Genomic DNA, 19194 nt, shown 5'->3' on the forward strand with positions numbered 1-19194 from the left:
TTCCTACTCAGCCTCTGGGGAAACTTTTCGTTGCTCCAGCACTTTGCAAGAAATTGCTCCAATGGGCTCATGCCTTCAGATTGGAGCAATTTCTTGAAAAGTGCTGGAGCTATGAAAAGTTTTCCCAGAGGCTGGGTTTGAATAATATTGGTGGCAGAAAAGGACACATGGTTGGTGAGGAATAGACAATGGTTGAAGTAGGCCGGCAGGTGTCTGACGAGATATTTTATATTGGGCACACCTGAAACAGTAAGCTATGAATTCTTGGATGTCCTGCTTGAGAGTAGGCCACCAATAGGATCTTTGGACAAATTTGAGAGCCTTTTGAACTCCAAAATGTCCCGATTCTCAAGACATTCTGGATTAAGGATCGAAGAGTTATCAACATCATGAAATCAGATCACTACATTTTGGCAACTGTGCATGATACTAGGTTTAAGAGCTATGTCTTCTCCTTCTTTCCAACTGACCCAGATCTCAAGAGATGCAATGAGCTCCTGGTCAGCAAGCTGACAGCTCAAGTGGTACATGACACAACGACTCATCCTCCTTCAGTTTCTTTGGCAACTGCTGTTAGGAAAAAACTTAGCTTTCCCAAGACACCCAGTGGTGATGCAGATGAGTAAGCACAACATTTGACATTTTGTCTGGTCTAAAAGAATTGCCCAAAAATCGTGACAGTATGCTTGTTAATATTTTGGGTAGAATGGCATGTGGCAAATTTATGTTTTTCTACAGTAAACTTTCACCTTTATTAGGTGTTTTTTTCTTTAAAAAGGTAAAAGATATTTTTTTTACATTTGTGTTTCCCTGACTTAAAACCACTATGCACTATGCACTTGAACATAGGCTTTAGCACATGACGTAGAGGGATTAGCATCATCATGACTGAGACTGGAGAGTGACAAGAACAATGTGACTTAAGACTGGAAAGTGACAAGAACAGTGCTAACCCTGTTTCTGTTTGACCAGCGGCACTGAGACTGGAGAGTGACAAGAACAATATGACTGGAGACTGGAGAGTGACAAGGACACTACCACCACTCCTGTTTCTGTATGAGCTATGGCACAGTAGAATGTCACTGGAAACTTTTAAGAACACTGACAGCCCTATTATTAGAATTTCTGTTTCAGCGCTGAACACTGCTACCTTTCCTGTTTCTGGGTGAGCTATGGCACAGTATAATGTCACTGGAGCCCTTGAAGAACACTCCCAGCCCTATAAATTGTCTTTCAGTACTGAAAACTGCCACCTCTCATGTTTCTTTGTAAGCTATAACTCTGTAGAATGTCACTGGAGACTTTGAAGAACACTGCCACCCCTCCTCTTTCTGTTCTAACTGTGACGCTGCCCAACTGCACTGGAGACTGACAACCACCCTGCTACCCCTTCTGTGTCTCTCTGTGAAATGGCGCCAGATCTCTGTGGAGGGCGGTATTTATAGAATCCAAAACTCAAGAATCCGACGACGTGTCAATGACGTTTTGCCTCGTTTTCAGTTCCAAGGGTGAGCGAAAGTACTGAACTGGCTCAGCTCGGTACTCGGATCGGCTATGTTCGGGTAGGCTTGGTTTTCCGAAAACCGATCCCAAGCATCTCTAAATTTTTTCCTGACTGAGAAAGTAAATAATTTAAAAAACTGCCATAGACAAAATAATTTTGCCTTATTGGGATCCCGGAAGAAGTGAAAGGCCCTGACCTAATTGAGTATCTTACTATGGATCTAACTCACACATTGACTATGTCTAACAACATTGGCAAGATACAAATAGAACGTGCACATTGTTTAGGATCAGAAAATATCTTTCAACAAAATGTTAACCGCCCTAGATGTGTTATAGATAACTTTTTACATTTTCGTGATAAAGAAAATATTCTTGTGACAAATAGGAAATCTAGATCTGTAACTGGCAGAGGGGATAACATACTCATATTCCAAGCTAAAAGACGTAAAGTACTTACACATCCAAAAGCCTTCCGCCCAGATGTTGTCCTGCTTCAGGAGGCACACTGGAAAGCTTCTCAAAACTCTTCTCTAGAAAGTAATTGGATTCATGAATGTATATCAACCCCATTTAAGGGGCATATTCAATTGACGGCAGGATCGCTGAAAATCCCGCGCTCAAAAAATATTACCGTTAATATGGTAATTTACTCGCTGGATTTCAGCTCGCAGCTCCCGCTGCGAGCTGAAATCCAGCGGGATATTACCGTATTAACGGTAATATTTTTTGAGCGCGGGATTTTCGGCGATCCGCCCGTCAATTGAATATGCCCCTAAGAGTAAAAAACAGGGGGTTTTGATTTTGTTTGGGAAACGGATGCAATATGTGAAAAGCAAGGTTATTAAGGATGTTGAGGGGAGATATGTACTGGTAGATATAAATATAAATGGAGAAAAATTTGTATGTTTAATATATATGTGCCAAATATTCCCAACAGCGAATGTTATTTTAAAATTTCACAAATCTTGATGCAACGCACACATAATTTGATAATAGGGGAAGATTTCAATGCTATGGATGCTTCAGAAATGGATAGATCCACTATACCTACTTTGGGCTCAGTTAAATCTACTGAGGGGATCCATGTATTGAAATCTCAACACAATTTGGTGGACGCCTGGAGAATACTGAACCCTACAGATAGCTCTTACACACATCACTCTAAAGTGCACAATACACTTTCTCACATTGATTGTATTATGATAGGTATTACTCTTCTTTCATGGATTGGGTATACTAATATAGAAAATATTCTTATTACTGAGCATCCTCCTATTATGATAGATATTGAAAAAAAGTGAGCACAATTATTAGGATCGTCTTTGGCGGTTTCTGTCACATTTAGCACAAAATGACAAATTTTAATTATTTTTGAAAAATAAATGGGATGAATATGTTAATGATAATCAACAACATAGGGAAGATTCGGCACTCTTTTGGCAGACTGCGAAAGCTGTTATGAGGGCTCATATTATCGCATATACTACATCAAAAAAAGATGTACTTAGTGATCAATACCAGGCTTTATGTACATCAATGAAAAGCTATTATGATTTATTTAAGATTAATTCAAATCCCTCTACTTTGGAGAATTATAAAAAGAGTAAAGATATGTTTGAGACTTTTTTTTATTAAATCAGGCAAATAGTAGAACAGCGTATGATGGTAATACCGTCGGGGCAATAAACCAGGAAAAGTGTTAGCGCATATAGCAAGACAGCAAAAAGCTAGATCATATATTACATCAATTAGAGATGGATGTACAGAAGAGAGATATATTTCTGCACAGGATATTGCCCAGCAATTTCATCAATATTACACCGATTTATATAAAGCACCATTGTGTGATGAAGATAAACTTCACAACATTTTTATAGATGTGAAACTCCCTAAATTGATACCTTTTCAAAGGGAAATATTAGATGCAGACATTAAAAAGATGGAGGTGCAATCTGCTATAGCCCTAATAAAACCCTGGGTCCAGGGGGTTTTAGTGGAGAGTACTATAAAATTTTAAATGAAGATATTACATCTGTCATAACAGATTTATTTCAGAAAATTCATAAAAATCCAATACCTAACTTTATTGAAGCATATACCATTTTAATACCTATGATAGATAAAAATCAAGAATTCGTGTCATCATATAGGCCGATTACGCTTTTAAATCAGGATTTAAAACTTTTGGCCATAATTATGGCAAATAGATTGCAGGGTATTATACTTTTTCTGCTGACAGATCATCAGTTATGTTTTACCCATGGGAGAAATGCAGTCAGGAGGATAAGAACGGCATTGGCTGTAGTAATAGCATCATCTGCAAATAAAGGTAACCAAAATATTATAATAAGTTTAGATGCAAAAAAAAGCTTTCAATAAAGTTTCATAGGTTTTTCTGCAGCGGATTTTTTAAATACACACATTTGGTTCTCTATTTTCACAATTTACACAATATATGTCCAATAAACCACGTACAGAATTAATGATTAACAACAAAAGAGGAGATCTGATATATATGTCTAGGAAAACCAGACAAGGATGGCCTCTAGCCACATTACTTTTTAACCTGACTATTGATCCTATTATTCGGCTATTGCAGCGATGGGAACATTTTCAAGGTATAAAAATTGGTAAAACTAGTATCAAATTAACAGCGTTTGCTTGTTTGATTTGTTATTGTACAGTCATGGCCAAAAGTTTTCAGAATGACACAAATATTATTTTTCACAAAGTCTACTGCCTCAGTTTTTATGATGGCAATTTGCATATACTCCAGCATGTCATGAAGAGTGAATTGCAATTAATTTCAAAGTCTTTTGCCATGACAATAAACTTTATCTCAAAAACAACATTTACACTGCATTTCAGCCCTGTCACAAAAGGACCAGCTGACATCATGTCAGTGATTCACTCATTAACACAGATGAGAGTGTTGACAAGGACAAGGCTTGAGATCACTCTGTCGTGCTAATTGAGTTATAATAACAGACTGGAAGCTTTACAAGGAGTGTGGTGCTTGAAATCATTGTTCTTCCTCTGTTAACCATGGTTGCAAGGAAACACATGCAGTCATCACTGTTTTGCACAAAAAGTGCTTCACAGGCAAGGATATTACTGATAGTAAGATGGGACCTAAATCAACCATTTATTGGATCATCAAGAACTTCAAAGAGAGAGGTTCAATAGTTGTGAAGAAGGCTTCAGGGCGCCCAAGAACATCCAGCAAGCACCAGGACCGTCTCCTAAAGTTCATTCAGCTGCAGAATCGGTCCACCACCAGTGCAGAGCTTGCTCAGAAATGGCAGCAGGCAGGTGTGAGTGCATCTGCACACACAGTGAGGCGAAGACTTTTGGAGAATGGCCTGGTGTCAAAAAGGCAAGCAAAGAAGCCACTTCTCTCCAGAAAAAATATCAGGGACAGACTGATATTCTGCAAAAGGTACAGGGATTGGACTGCTGAGGACTGGGGTAAAGTCATTTTTTCTGATGAATCCCCTTTCAGATTGTTTGGGGCATCTGGGAAAATGCTTGTCCGTCATGCCAACAATAAAGCATCCTGAGACCATTGTGGGGTTGCTTCTCAGTCAAGGGAGTGGGCTCATTCACAATTTGCCTAAGAGCACAGCCATGAATAAAGAATGGCAACAAAACATCCTCCAAGTGCAACTTCTCCCAACCATTCAAGAACAGTATGGTGATGAACAATGCCTTTTCCAGCATGATGGAGCACCTTGCCATAAGTCAAAAGTGATAACTAAGTGGCTTGAGGATTAAAACATCAAAATTTTGGGACCTTGGCCAGGAAACTCCCCAGACCTTAATCCCATTGAGAACTTGTGGTCAATCCTCAAGAGGTGGGTGAACAAACAAAACCCCAGAAATTTTGACAAACTCCAAGCATTGATTAGGCAAGAATGAGCGGCTATCAGTCAGTATGTGGCCCAGAAGTTGAGAGACAGCATGCCAGGGCGAATTGCAGAGGTCTTCAAAAAGAAGGGTCAACACCGCAAATATTGACTCTTTGCATAAACTTAATATAATTGTAAATAAAAGCCTTTCACACTTATGAAATGCTTGTTATTTTACTTAAGTATACCATAGCAACATCTGACAAAAAGGTCTAAAAACACTGAAACAGTAAACTTTGTGAAAACCAATACTTGTGTCATTCTCAAAACTTTTGCCCATGACTGTATATCTCTAAGCCTCAAGAATGTTTATATCATCTCTTGAATAAAATAAATTAATTTGGAGCAATATCTGGATTTACGATCAATATAGATAAATCAGTGGCAATGTCATTGGGCCCCTGTAAAAAAAAAACCTTCATGGAGCAGGAATATTGCTCTTAAATTGGCTAATTCATATATCAAGTATTTGGGAATATATTTACCAAAAAAATAGAAGATCTATATAAATTGAATGTTTATCATATATATAATCTATGCTGCTGAATCAGAATTAAAATTGTGACAGCATTTACATCTGTCCTTTGTTGGTAGGGTAAACCTAATTAAAATGATTACCTTTCCTAAAATATTGTACCCCTCACAGGTTTTACCAATACTACTATCTACACAAGATGAAAAATCCTTGGACTTAATGTTCTAAAGATTTATCTGGAATGGTAAAAAAAGCAAAGATCAGTCTGAAGGTCTTACAGAAAACATAAAAGAAAGGGGGTCTAAATTATCCGAATGTAAAATTATATAACCATATAATATGTGGGTTAGTAGGGATTCAAATAGTCCAAAATGTAACAAATCTGAGGTTTCTTTATTTCACTGTATATGGCATTGTCTATATATAAAACGTTTTTGTATTCAAACTAAAGAAAATGCCTTAGAAGAGTTAGTAAATTTTGTACCTGTATCTTCTGAATGCTGGGAATTCTGTGGGAAAGAAACTGCTTCTTATTATTTCAGCTGTTGCAAAACAATGTATTTTCCAATTCTGGTTGCAAACTCAACCTTCTTCTTTAAAGTTATTTAAAGAAAAGTTGGTATACGTATTTAAGATGGATTGGATAGAAGTGTTAAGAGCATTTTGTCGCTATCCAATAACGATTGTCGAATCTTGATTTGTGTTTCCAACGCACAAATATTTATTCTCAAAAAGTAGCAGAATAATTCAAGCGAAATAATAATAAGTACAGCCGTTATTTATCGCAGGCGCTCTGGATCCAGCGAACAGTCATTCAATCCTGAAGTCTGTGGACAAGAAGTCTGTTCACTGGATGTGAGGATCATGCTTATATGCAAACAGAAATACAGTAAAACAATGCAGATGATGTGGCTTGCTTCCATTGGTCCAGGTTTAAGGAAGGTCCAGGGGGTTGTAGATCATAGGCAGGTTTAATCTAAGGAATCCAAAGGTGGAGGTAATTTCTCCAGGGGATGAGCTCTGTTCTTCCCGCCATATGCTACGAGCCGCAGCGGTGCCATGCCGCCGCGACTCTCTTACCTGCGTCCCGGCGGCGGGACGTCACTTCCGCCCATGACCCGGCTGTTGCCGGGGCAACGGATGGACGCTTCAGCGCTGCATCCCGGCAGTGAGTAGCCGGGCGCATGCGCTCAGTAAAGTTAATAGCCTGCGGGCTAATGAAATTAGGTGCAGGGGGGCTGGGAACTATCAGAGCCAGGCTCTGATTGGCTGTGCTCACTATTTAAGGCAATGAGGTCTGCTACCTCATTAAATGTCTAGTTGACAACCATACTTCATCACCAATACTAAAAGTTGGAGCAGCCCTTCGTGATCTGTCAGCATCACGTTTATATCTTTCTTGAGCAGTTTTCAAAGTCTCTTTTAATAATTCAAGATTACTTTGCATAATAATCAGTCTATCTTCCACAGCAGGAATTGGAGAGTCACAAGATAGATTGGGACAAATATTTGGATGATATCCTAGATTAGCATAGAAAGGGCTAAATCTTGTAGATGAATGTTGAGAATTATTGTATGCAAACTCAGCCATGGAGAGGATATCAACCCAATCATCCTGTAGGTGACAAATATAACATCTGAGGTATTGCTCAAGTGTTTGGTTTGTTCGCTCCGTTTGTCCATTTGACTGTGGATGAAATGCAGTGGACAAGTTCACCACAATGCCAAGGGATTTGCAAAACTGTTTCCAAAATCGTGATGTGAATTGAACGCCTCGGTCTGACACCACATCATTAGGAACGCCATGCAAACTAAAAACTTATTTTATAAGTAAGTTGGCTGTTTCTTTTGCTGTAGGAGTACCCTGGCAGGGTATAAAGTGAGCCATCTTTGTCAGTTTGTCAATTACCACAAAGATAGTGGTCATATTCTTAGATCTCGGAAGTTCTACAATAAAGTCCATGGAAATGGAATCCCATGGACGTGTAGGTATTGGCAAAGGTTGTAGTAGTCCAAAAGGAGAAGCACGAGGAGTCTCAAATCTGGCACACGTTGTACAAGAGGATACATATTTTGCTACATCTTCCTTATAGTTGGGCCACCAGAATGAACGGCTTAACAGTTCTTGAGTTTTCTGAAGTCCTTTATGGCCTGCTAATTTAGAGTCATGGAATAGTTGCATGACCTTTAACCGTGCTTTTTCTGGAATGTATAGTTGATGTGCCATATGCCAGACTCTGTTGTCATAAGATAATTTAACATTTTTTGGAGGATTCATGAGGGTAGAATCCATATCATATCCATTCTTGATCTCTGTTAATAACTCCGTTGTACAAATAACCCCCAAAAAATTTGAATCAGGAATTATTGTTTGAACAGGCTTTACCTGTTGAGGATTCTCCGCATAGGCTCTTGAGAGGGCATCAGCTTTTCCATTCTTCGATCCAGGTCTATAGGAAATTAGGTAATCAAAACGGCTTAAAAAGAGAGCCATCGAGCTTGTCGGGGAGATAATCTTTTTACTGATTTAAGGAATTCCAAATTCCGGTGATCGGTGAGGACTATCACTTGATGCTTTGCACCTTCTAAAAGATGTCTCCATTCTGAAAAAGCAGCTATAATGGCAAGAAGTTCTTTATTTTCCACATCATAGTTTCTTTTAGGAGCAGTCATTTGCCTTGAATAAAAAGCACAGAGGTGAAGTAACATTTTTTCTCCTACTCTTTGTGAAATTACTGCTCCTATCGCTGAATCCGATGCATCAGTTTCCAAAACAAATGGGAGTGTAGGATTAGGATGAATTAATATAGGAGCTGACGTGAACTTCGTTTTCAAAATGGAAAAAGCTTTATCAGCTGCTGGTGACCACTGAAAGGAGGAAACCTTTTTTGTGAGCTGAGTAAAGGGGGCAGCAATTCCAGAAAAGTCCTTTATAAAACGTTGATAGAAATTAGCAAAGCCCATAAATCGTTGCACATCTTTGACGTTTTTAGGTATGGGCCAATCTACCACAGCATGCACTTTACAGGGATCCATACACAGTCCTTGAGGGGATATAATGTAACCCAAAAATTTTATTTGAGTACGATGGAATTCGCATTTCTCCAACTTGATGTATAATTGGTTTATACGTAGCCGTTGTAAAATAATTCGAACATGTTCTTGATGTTCTGGTAAAGAATTAGAAAAGATAAGGATATCATCAAGATATACAATATTGAACAGATCAAGCAAATCTCGAAAGACATCATTTATAAAATGTTGGAAAGTAGCAGGGGCATTACATAACCCGAACGGCATCACGAGGTACTCATAATGTCCATATTTTGTTCGAAAAGCCGTTTTCCATTCATCACCTGGTCGAATGCGTATTAGGTTGTACGCTCCTCTTAAATAGAGCTTTGTAAAAATAAATGCTGTCTGCAGTCTTTCCAATAATTCTGGGATGAGAGGAAGTGGATATCTGTTCTTTATAGTAACTTTATTTAATTCTCTATAATCAATGCATGGCCGCAAAGATCCATCTTTATTGTTTACAAAAAAAAATAGGAGCCCCTGCTGGAGATTTTGAAGAACGTATAAAACCTTTAGTTTCATTTTCCTCCAGGTAAGTCTTTAGTGTCTTTAATTCAGGATCAGCTAATGAATAAATCCGACCAAAAGGAATAGCAGCCCCAGGTAATAGATCGATGGGACAATCATATGGTCGATGGGGTGGTAATTTGTCAGCATTTTGTTTGTTACAGATATCTGCAAAATCCTGATATTGAACAGGCAATTGTTCCTCCACAGAAGAGAGGGACACTGAGATCTGATTCTCTTCTTGTGCAAGCGGGACCACACTGATAGGATCTTGAAACGTTAGGGTTTAAGACTCCCAGTTAATGGCTGGGTTATTGTTAGTGAGCTTAGCTGCCGAATTCCAATCAGTGTCCAAGATCCATCTTCGGAAATCAGAGGTGTATTCAGCCACTGTACGTCTTCCCTGACGCATTTTTAATAAAACTGACTCAGCAGTAGCACTTCGATTTGGATCATCAAATATCTGGTTCATTGCATCCATAAAATTAGAAAGATCTTGTAATATGGGACTTTTTGCTTCTATCAAAGGAGAAGCCCATGCCAAGGCATCATCTTTCAACAATAAAAGAATACAACGTAATTTCTGTACATCAGTCAAAAAATAAGTAGGATGTAAATCAAAATGCATATTACATTGATTAATAAAACCTCTGTATTTTTTACGATCACCTGAGAATCGAGCCGGAGGTAGTGGGAGTGTGAGCTGATGTACTGCAGCTGAAGGTGCTACAGCATTAACTTCTTGAAGCCGCACCTGTAGTTCTGTAATAACTCCATTTTGTAGCGCTATTTGATCTTTGAGTTCATGAACATTTATTTGCAACTCAGTTACGTGTTGATTTTGCAGCTGAAAATTATTTGTACACTGGGTCTCCAGTTCTTGAAATTTTGCATGAAATTCCTGTAGTTGTCTTGAAGCAGAATGCATGTGGAAACTCAGATCTGAAAGTCACTGTAAAGCAGATGGTTCTGACCCGGTGGGCTCCGTCATTTTTGGCACGAGTATCCTGTCACACTTCTGGTATCACAAACGGAACCCAATAGCCAGGTATATCTGAATTCAACAGAATTTATTTTGGTATATAAATAAATCTCCAGTGTCCAACAAATAAAGTCCAAAGTCACAAGAGTATAAAGGTCTGGTGGAAGTATCAAGTACTTGTAGTCCAAATCACAAGGAGGCAAGGTTCTGTGGAAGCATCTGGTTCAGATACAAACACAATACTCGTGCAAAGGCTTCATAACAGGAAGTGCCTTTTCTAGGCCCAAACAGGAAATGGGATCCAAGATGGAATCTTCATGAGACAGTCCCGGCCATCTTGGATTAGGGCTATTGTAAGGGCAAGTTCATAACAGAGATCCAAGATGGAAACTTCATGAGGCAATCACGACCATCTTGAATGAGGGCAAAACTAAGGGCAAGTACAAAACACCAAATAAGGTTCAGGCTATTTTGGATTGGGTGCAACCAAACAACCTTAAGGCGGTGCAGAGGTTTCTGGGCTTCTCCAATTATTATAGAAGATTCATTCATGGCTTTGCGGACATCGTGGCTCCCATTGTCGCCCTAATCCGTAAAGGAATGGATCCAACTAATTGGTCGCCCCAAGCAGTAGCCTCATTTGAAAGCCTGAAAAAATCCTTTGTCTCCGCGCAGGTCCTTAGACACCCGGATCCAGCTAAGACATTTGTTCTCGAGGTCGACGCCTCTGACGTCTGACGTCGGTGCTGGAGCCATATTATCACAGAAGGATCCTCATACTAATTGTCAACACCCATGTGCCTATTTCTCCCGTCAGTTCTCCTCAGCAGAAGCCAATTATGATGTCGGGAATAGAGAACTATTGGCAATCAAATGGGCCTTCGAGGAGTGGCGGCATTGGCTGGAGGGTGCTTCACATCAGATCTCTGTCATTACCGACCACAAGAACTTGCAATATATTCAACCAAACGTCTAAATCCCAGACAGGCCCGTTGGTCGTTATTCTTTACCCGGTTTAATTTCCTGATCACCTATCGACCGGGTTCCAAAAATGTCTGAGCAGATGCTCTGTCCAGAAGTTTCTTGGCACACCACGTTCCAGTTTCAAACCCGGAGCCTATTATTCCTCCTTCTGTAATCCATGCTGGGTTAACCCAGGATCTGAGTATCGCACTTCAGAGATTCCAGAGATTAGCCCCTGATACTACTCCGGAGCAACGTCTCTTTGTTCCAGTCCATCTAAGGAAGGCGGTTCTTGCAGAGGCGCATAATAGTAGGTCTGCTGAACACCCTGGAATCCACAAGACGTTGGAGATCCTTTCCCGTACGGTCTGGTGGCCATCCTTGTCCGCTGACGTCAAGAGTCATGTCCTCTCATGTGAGGTTTGTGCCAGAAACAAAGTCCCCAGGACTCGCCCGGTAGGTCAATTAGTTCCATTGACCATTCCTGCAAAACCTTGGACACATTTGTCCATGGACTTTATTGTTGATTTGCCACCTTCTGCAGGACACAATACTATTTGGGTTGTGGTAGACCATTTCAGCAAAATGGCACATTTCATTCCATTAACCAGGCTTCCTACAGCTCGAGATCTGGCCATTTGCTTCATACAACATATTTTCCGGCTCCATGGACTTCCTTCCGATATTGTTTCTGATCGTGGTTCACAATTCATAGCGCAATTCTGAAAAACCTTCTGCACCCTTCTCGGAATCAGGATCAGTCTATCATCTGCATACCACCCTCAGTCTAACGGGCAAACTGAAAGGGTTAACCAGTCACTTGAACAGTTCCTCCGATGTTATACCTCAGAATTCCAGGATAATTGGTCCTCTTTGCTGCCCTGGGCAGAGTTTTCCTACAATAACTCATCTCACTCATCTACTCAGACTTCCCCGTTCTATTCTCTCAAATCTACTGGTATTCCGGAGATTCGTTCCACAGCTGCTGATCAGAAAGTAATTTGGAGGAAAATTCAGTCCTCCTTGAAAAAGTCCTCAGTGTCGGCCAAAAAAATTTCGGATCGCCACCGTACCACCTGCTCATTCAAAGTGGGCCAGAAAGTGTGGCTGTCAACTCGAAATGTTAGACTCAGACAGCCTTGTAAAAAACTGGGCCCTAAATTTATTGGTCCGTTCATAATTACCAAACAGTTCAATCCGGTAGCTTTTAGATTGAAGATTCCTGGCTCACTAAAGATCCCGAACACGTTTCATTGTTCATTACTTAAACCAGTATTATACCCGAATCAATCCCAGCCTACAGGGCTTTCTGTGGGAAATAGGAACACACCACAAAAATTTGTGGTCCAGAAAATTCTTGACTTTAAAAAAGTGCAGGGGCAGGTACACTTCCTAGTACAATGGAAAAATCGTGGACTAGAGGAGCGATCCTGGGTCCCGCAAAGACGGCTATATGCGCCTAAACAGTTAAAGGAATTCTTCAAAAAATTTCCAAGGAAACCTGGATGTCGGGGTCCCTCGACCCTTCCTCAAGGGGGGGTACTGTTACGAGCCGCGGCGGTGCCCAGCCGCCGCGACTCTCTTACCTGCGTCCCGGCCATCGCTACTTCATTGCCGGTTATAGCTTCTGTCTCACAGTCTGCTGACCTGCTTGTTCCTGTTCCTGTGTATTGTAATTCTGCTGATCTCTCGTGTATGACCCTTGGCTTGGATTTGGACTTCGCTTGTGTATCCCGTGACCCTGACCTTTGGCCTGTTTACCGTTTCTCCGGTTTGCCTGTGTCCCTTGACCCCGGCTTGTTAACTGGACTTGCAACCTGCTGCCGGCCCTTGACCTCTGCGTGGACCTCACTCCGCTTGCCTGGGTTCTCCCCAGCCGGTACACACTTCACGACCCTCTGTCAGTCTACAGCCCAGTCTGTCCCCACCATCAGGGGCTCCAGTGAACACCTGATTGGCAGAGTAGACTCCGGGTTGTGTTGTGCCGGCTGGAGGGGTTCCTAACACCATAACTCCAATTACAACCAGTCCATTAACATTTTACAGTCAGAATCATATTAGAGGTTTATTCCCTAACATCAATAACTAGAGTATGCAATGTGCGATCTCTTCGCCGAATGCACCGGACAGCTGCTGATGTAAAGGGGATTAATATGATATCAAACATGGCACATTTCCCTAAACCTGAACCCTAGGTTTCACTAGTATGCATATACCTTCTTTATTAAACATGAATTCTACTATATTTCGACATAAATAACTATGTGTTGCAACTACAATTAATGTGTACAATTTTCAAATGTTTATGTTTGTGCGAATGTGTGTAAAAGTGTAGAAACTGTTTATTGCCACGTGTTGCGGCTGGATACGCCCTTTCACGCCGTAGCGTGCTCTACACATAATTTCAGACAAAGACAATCAAGTTTGCTCAATATTAATTGAAATGACTTTATCCAATTTGCTGACTTCGACAGCTCCACCCCTTGATAGTACACCAAACTATCACATAACCGTTTCAAGTTCAGGATTATACAATATTTCTTCACAGACCAAGATCTCGGTATCTCTCACCACCCTTTCAGTCTCGTTTTCAGTGTTTCTCCCAGGAGACTGTTTTCCACACTTCAACACAGTAGGAACACATTTGACACACAAACCAATTGCTAAGATGACACCAAGTATAAGGAGAAGGAGCTTACCTCCACTAGCAACGATTTTCTGTACCCACTCCCCTAGACCGGAGAACCATTTTACAGGGTTCAACCACGAGAACCAACCTTTGAAATTCCCATTTCAGTTGCAGAATTTTGTCCATCTTCCGGTCTATAACCTCTTTGGGGTCATCTGTATTATTGGTGATGTACGTACAACACATGACACTAGAGATGGCCACTGACCCCCGTGTTTTGGTTTTGGATTCGGTTTTGGATCTGGATTACCGTCGTGTTTTGGTTTTTGTTTTGCAAAACCGCCATTGCTTGTTTTGGTTTTGGTTTTGGTTTTGTTTTGCTATTTTGTTGGAAAATCAATGTTTTTGGGCCTAAAAAAACCCAATTTAGTGCTCCAACTGTTTTAGAGATAAGTAATCTAATTGTAGAGGTAATAAAACATCCAAAAAACAGTTTGATTGTTTGTTGGTAGGCCTTCCTTTATTCTACACACAAAACAGATTGTCTTCCTCTCCATCTATGCATATTGGCAATGCAGCCATCGTCTTTGGATGTATATTACACCCTACACTTATAGTTAAATATGTAAAGAAATGGAAAAAGGCAGTTTGCTTTCTGTCTCTATAGGCCCCCCTCCACTTGTCGAAAATACAAAAAAATTCAGCTGTTATAGACTGTACAATATTAATTTAAATGGAGAAAGCCAGTTTGGTTTCTAGCTCTATAGGCCCCCCTCCACTTGTCGAAAAATACAAAAAAATTCAGCCGTTATAGACTGTACAATATTGATTGACATGGAGAAAGCCAGTTTGGTTTCTGTCTCTCCAGATCCCCCCTCCACTTGTATAAAATACCAAAAACTTCAGCCGTTATAGACTGTACAATATTAATTGACATGGAGAAAGCCAGTTTGGTTTCTGTCTCTCTAGGCTCCCCTCCACTTATATAAAATACAAAAAAATTCAGCCGTTATAGACTGTACAATATTAAGAGAAATGGACAAAGGCAGTTTGGGGTCACTCTGTCTATGACACCCTACCCTTAAGGATAAATTGCCCAAACAGCAGACTTTCTTCAGCTTTATCCTCACCCTCATCAGTGTGTACGTCATCATCACAGACTATCAATTCATCGCCGCTTGAATCCGCCATTAGAGAACAGTCAGTGCTTGGATGTCTTGGATGGTTAAGGCCTTCCTCGTGGAAGATGTAGTTCATTTTTATAAACATCATTTTCTCAACATTTTTGGGAAGTAACACTTCTACGGCGATCACTGACTAAGTTCCCTGCTGTGCTGAACACTCGTTCAGAGTACACACTGGAGGGTGGGCAGCTTAGGTATTGCAAAGCAAGTTTGTACATGGGTTTCCAAATGGCCTGCTTTTCTTCTCAGTAAGGAAAGGGACTGTCTGACATTTCCATATCAACTACCTCTTGAAAGTAATCCCCCACCATCCTTTGAATGTTTATACTTGTATTGGATGGAGTTATGGGCAAAGTGACAAATTTTTTTGAAAAATCCTTCAAACCAGCCTAGATGTTAAATTGTTCTGGTCTGCCCCCTGCGTCTTCCATGCTTCTTTTTTGGAAATTGAATTTTTTACGAGCAGCAGCAGCTTGAGAAAGTGAAGGAGGACACGTCGTCAAGCCGAGGCCCAGTTCAGCGGACAACTTGCTGAGCAATAGCTCCTTGAAAAAGTTCACATCTCGCTCATTTACAAGTAAAGACTCAATGTAGGTTTTAAACCTTGGATCAAGCACAGTGGCCAAAACGTACTGATCCGAGTTCAAGATCTTAATAACTCGAGGATCATTGTGAAGCGAATTAAGTACTTGATCGACAAGGCCAACATACTTTGCTGAATTGGTTGCTTTTAGCTCCTCCTTCATTTTCTCAAGCTGCTTTTCCAATAGTCTAATTAAAGGAATGACTTGGCTCAAACTAGCAAAGTCTGCACTCACCTCACACGTCACAACTTCAAATGGTTTCAACACCTTGCACATGACTGAAAGGATTCCCCAATGTGCAAGAGTGAAATACATCCCCCCTTCTTTCCCAATGTCATGGCTTGTGCAATATGCTTGGATGGCTTTGCGCTGTTCCTCCATCCTCTGAAGCATGTACAGGGTGGAATTCCACCTAGTTACCACCTCTTGCTTAAGTTGGTGGCAGGGCAAGTTAAACTGCTCTTGGAGCTGCTGTAACCTCCTACATGCTGTGGCTTAATGCCTGAAATGGCCTGAAATTTTACGGGCCACCGAAAGCATCTCCTGCACCTCACGGTTATTTCGTAGGAAGCTCTGCACCACCAAGTTGATGGTGTGAGCAAAACAGGGAATATGTTGGAAATCACCCAGCTGTAATGCTCGCACTATATTGTTGGCATTATCAGAAATGACATACCCTGGGGAGAGTCCGAGTGGTATAAGCCATGCATCAATCACATCTCTCAGTTTGCGTAACAAATTGTCATCCGTATGCCTGTTAGTGAAGCCGCTGATACAAAGAGTGGCCTGCCTGTGACAAATGTTACATAGTGGTGTAAATGCTGCTGCTGTTTCTGCTGGTGAAGGTGAATGACCAACCCAGTGGGCTGTCACAGTCATATAGTCTTTGGTTTGACCACTTCCACTTGTCCACATATCTGTGGTTAAGTGGACAGTGGGCAGAATGGCATTTTTTCAGCGCAATCTCTACATTTTAACACACTTTTTGGTATAGTTGTGGAATTGCTTTACGGGAGAAATGGTGTCGCGATGGAATTCTGTAACGCGGACACAAAACCTCAATTAACTGTGAAAAACCAGCTGCGTTTATTGTGGAGATTGGACGCAGATCTAACACTAACATTGCAGCCATGGTATCTGTGATTAGTTGGTAGATACTGCTGACAGATATGACTTTTGACATCCAGAAATATTTATGCACAATTATGGGGGACACCCCAAAAGCACTGAGGAGTGCTAAAAATTAGTTGGTAGATACTGCTGACAGATATGACTTTTGACAGCCAGAAATATTTATGCACAATTATGGGGGACACCCCAAAAGCACTGAGGAGTGCTAACAATTAGTTGGTAGATACTGCTGACAGATATGACTTTTGACAGCCAGAAATATTTATGTACAATTATGGGGGACACCCCAAAAGCACTAGGGAGTGCCAAATATTAACAAAAAATAATAAACCTCTATCCTCCTCTCTTCTCTAGCGATTTTTGTTAAAGCAATTGCAAGGAGAATATTGGATTCTCTGTCTCTGCTCTAATCAGCCTGTGACTACACCCTGCTCTCTCCCTCTGTCAAATGGCGATGGATTGCTGTGGAGGCATGTATTTATAATGTTGAAGTATCGCGAGAACCGAGCCCCGAGATCTGACGACGTCACAATGACGTTCAGCCTCGATTTGGATTCAAAACGGGCGGGAGAGTACCGAGCTACTCAGCTCGGTACTTGGATACCCAAAGTTCGGGTGGGTTAGGTTCTCGGGGAACCGGACCCGCCCATCTCTACTTGACACCAAACTGGGTAGCCAAAGTCACACAGTATCCACCAGTAATAGAGGTAAGATAATTCCGTACCAACCTATGTTGCACCAACTCCTTCTTGTACGCTTGTAGCTCCCTTCCAGTATACCTGAAAGTGTCATCATACATCTCGGTGATATTATCTATCAATTTAGCTAGGTCTTGAATATATATAAAATTTAACATTCCCCGAGCGGTCCTGGTGAGGTTTAGAGCAACCAAAACTTGAAAGCCAGCAGTTTCACTTATCAATTTTGTAGCTATGGGCTCCTCACCAGGAATCAGATTTCTCTTGTCATGGTGTTCATAGTGTGTGTGTGTGTGTGTGTGTGTGTGTGTGTGTGTGTGTGTGTATGGTGGTGATGTAGTCTTGTGAATACCAACCATTTCTCCATGAGTAATAGTCATGATTTCCGGAACCAGTTTAGCTAAGAAACACAAACCCTTGGAACTCAGAGTCACCCAGGAATAAGCTTTTCTCCCACAAATAAAGTACACATCAACAGGGAGAACATAAGGAACAGTATGCCCATTAATTATATCACATAAGGTTTTGACAAAACCACCCATGCCTAGTGTCTCCATGTGTTCAAGACACGTGACGGCATGGATGACATTCTTACAATTACCTATAGAGACCTTTCCAATGCATACTTTCTTATGTTTAGTTACACGCCCTAATTTGTGGTGTCCATCAACAGTTCTGCTTATTGGTGACCTTGCATGTCTCCCTCCAACATGAGTGTGGCGAGCCATTGTCTGATCTCTTAGGTTAGCTTCCCAATTCTCCAGACACTTTGCATGAGAGATGTTCAGGCACAGTAAAGATCTGTCTAAGGAGTATTGTCGAAGCTTCAGACTAGGGGACCTAGTGTTATTGTACCTCCCTTCTATGGGCCTCCCTCCCCTCAATTCGACTACCTCAGAGATGTTTAGTGGGGACTGCACTAGTCCTACATTATGCTGTCCCTGAGGCACGTGTGAGCACACCCAGCACTCAGTTTGATTTAGAGCCTTACCCACTAAGGAGTGATAATCCTCCAGAGGATGCCCGCCCATGTCCAGGGTACTGGTGACCTTTTCATAACCCCTGGACTAAGCTTGATAATGGGCTGCTCTTGGTATTCTACTAACTCCATCTCATCCGCATCACTACCAGAACCTGCCTCTGTCCTCCATCCTCCTTCGCAAAAATTCGAATGTCCTAGAAAAAGTAAAAACAAGGAAAATCCTGGAATAAAAGAAAAACAAAAACCGCCACTCCATCGCTGGAAAGATAGTTCTGAGGCAACGTCTCTGGTTCAGATGTCTTGACTGCAGGCTTTAGGTCTCCCAGAACAGGCTTACGAGTGACAGATCAGTGTCGTCGGTCTCAGCTTTATCTCGCACTTTCTCCGGGTTCCTGACTTTCCTACGGTGGGTGGAATGGACCCAAGTGTCTCTCTCTGCAACCTTCAGTGATGTGGTACTGGTCAGCAGCACTTGGTACGGGCCTTCCCAACGGTCTGTTAAACAACCTGAGCGTAAGAAATTGCGGATCATAACATAGTCCCCAGGTTCAACATCATGACAGTTCGTTT

The sequence above is a fragment of the Mixophyes fleayi genome, chromosome 9 (assembly GCF_038048845.1).
Source record: "Mixophyes fleayi isolate aMixFle1 chromosome 9, aMixFle1.hap1, whole genome shotgun sequence".
NCBI classification, from domain to species: Eukaryota; Metazoa; Chordata; class Amphibia; order Anura; family Limnodynastidae; genus Mixophyes; species Mixophyes fleayi.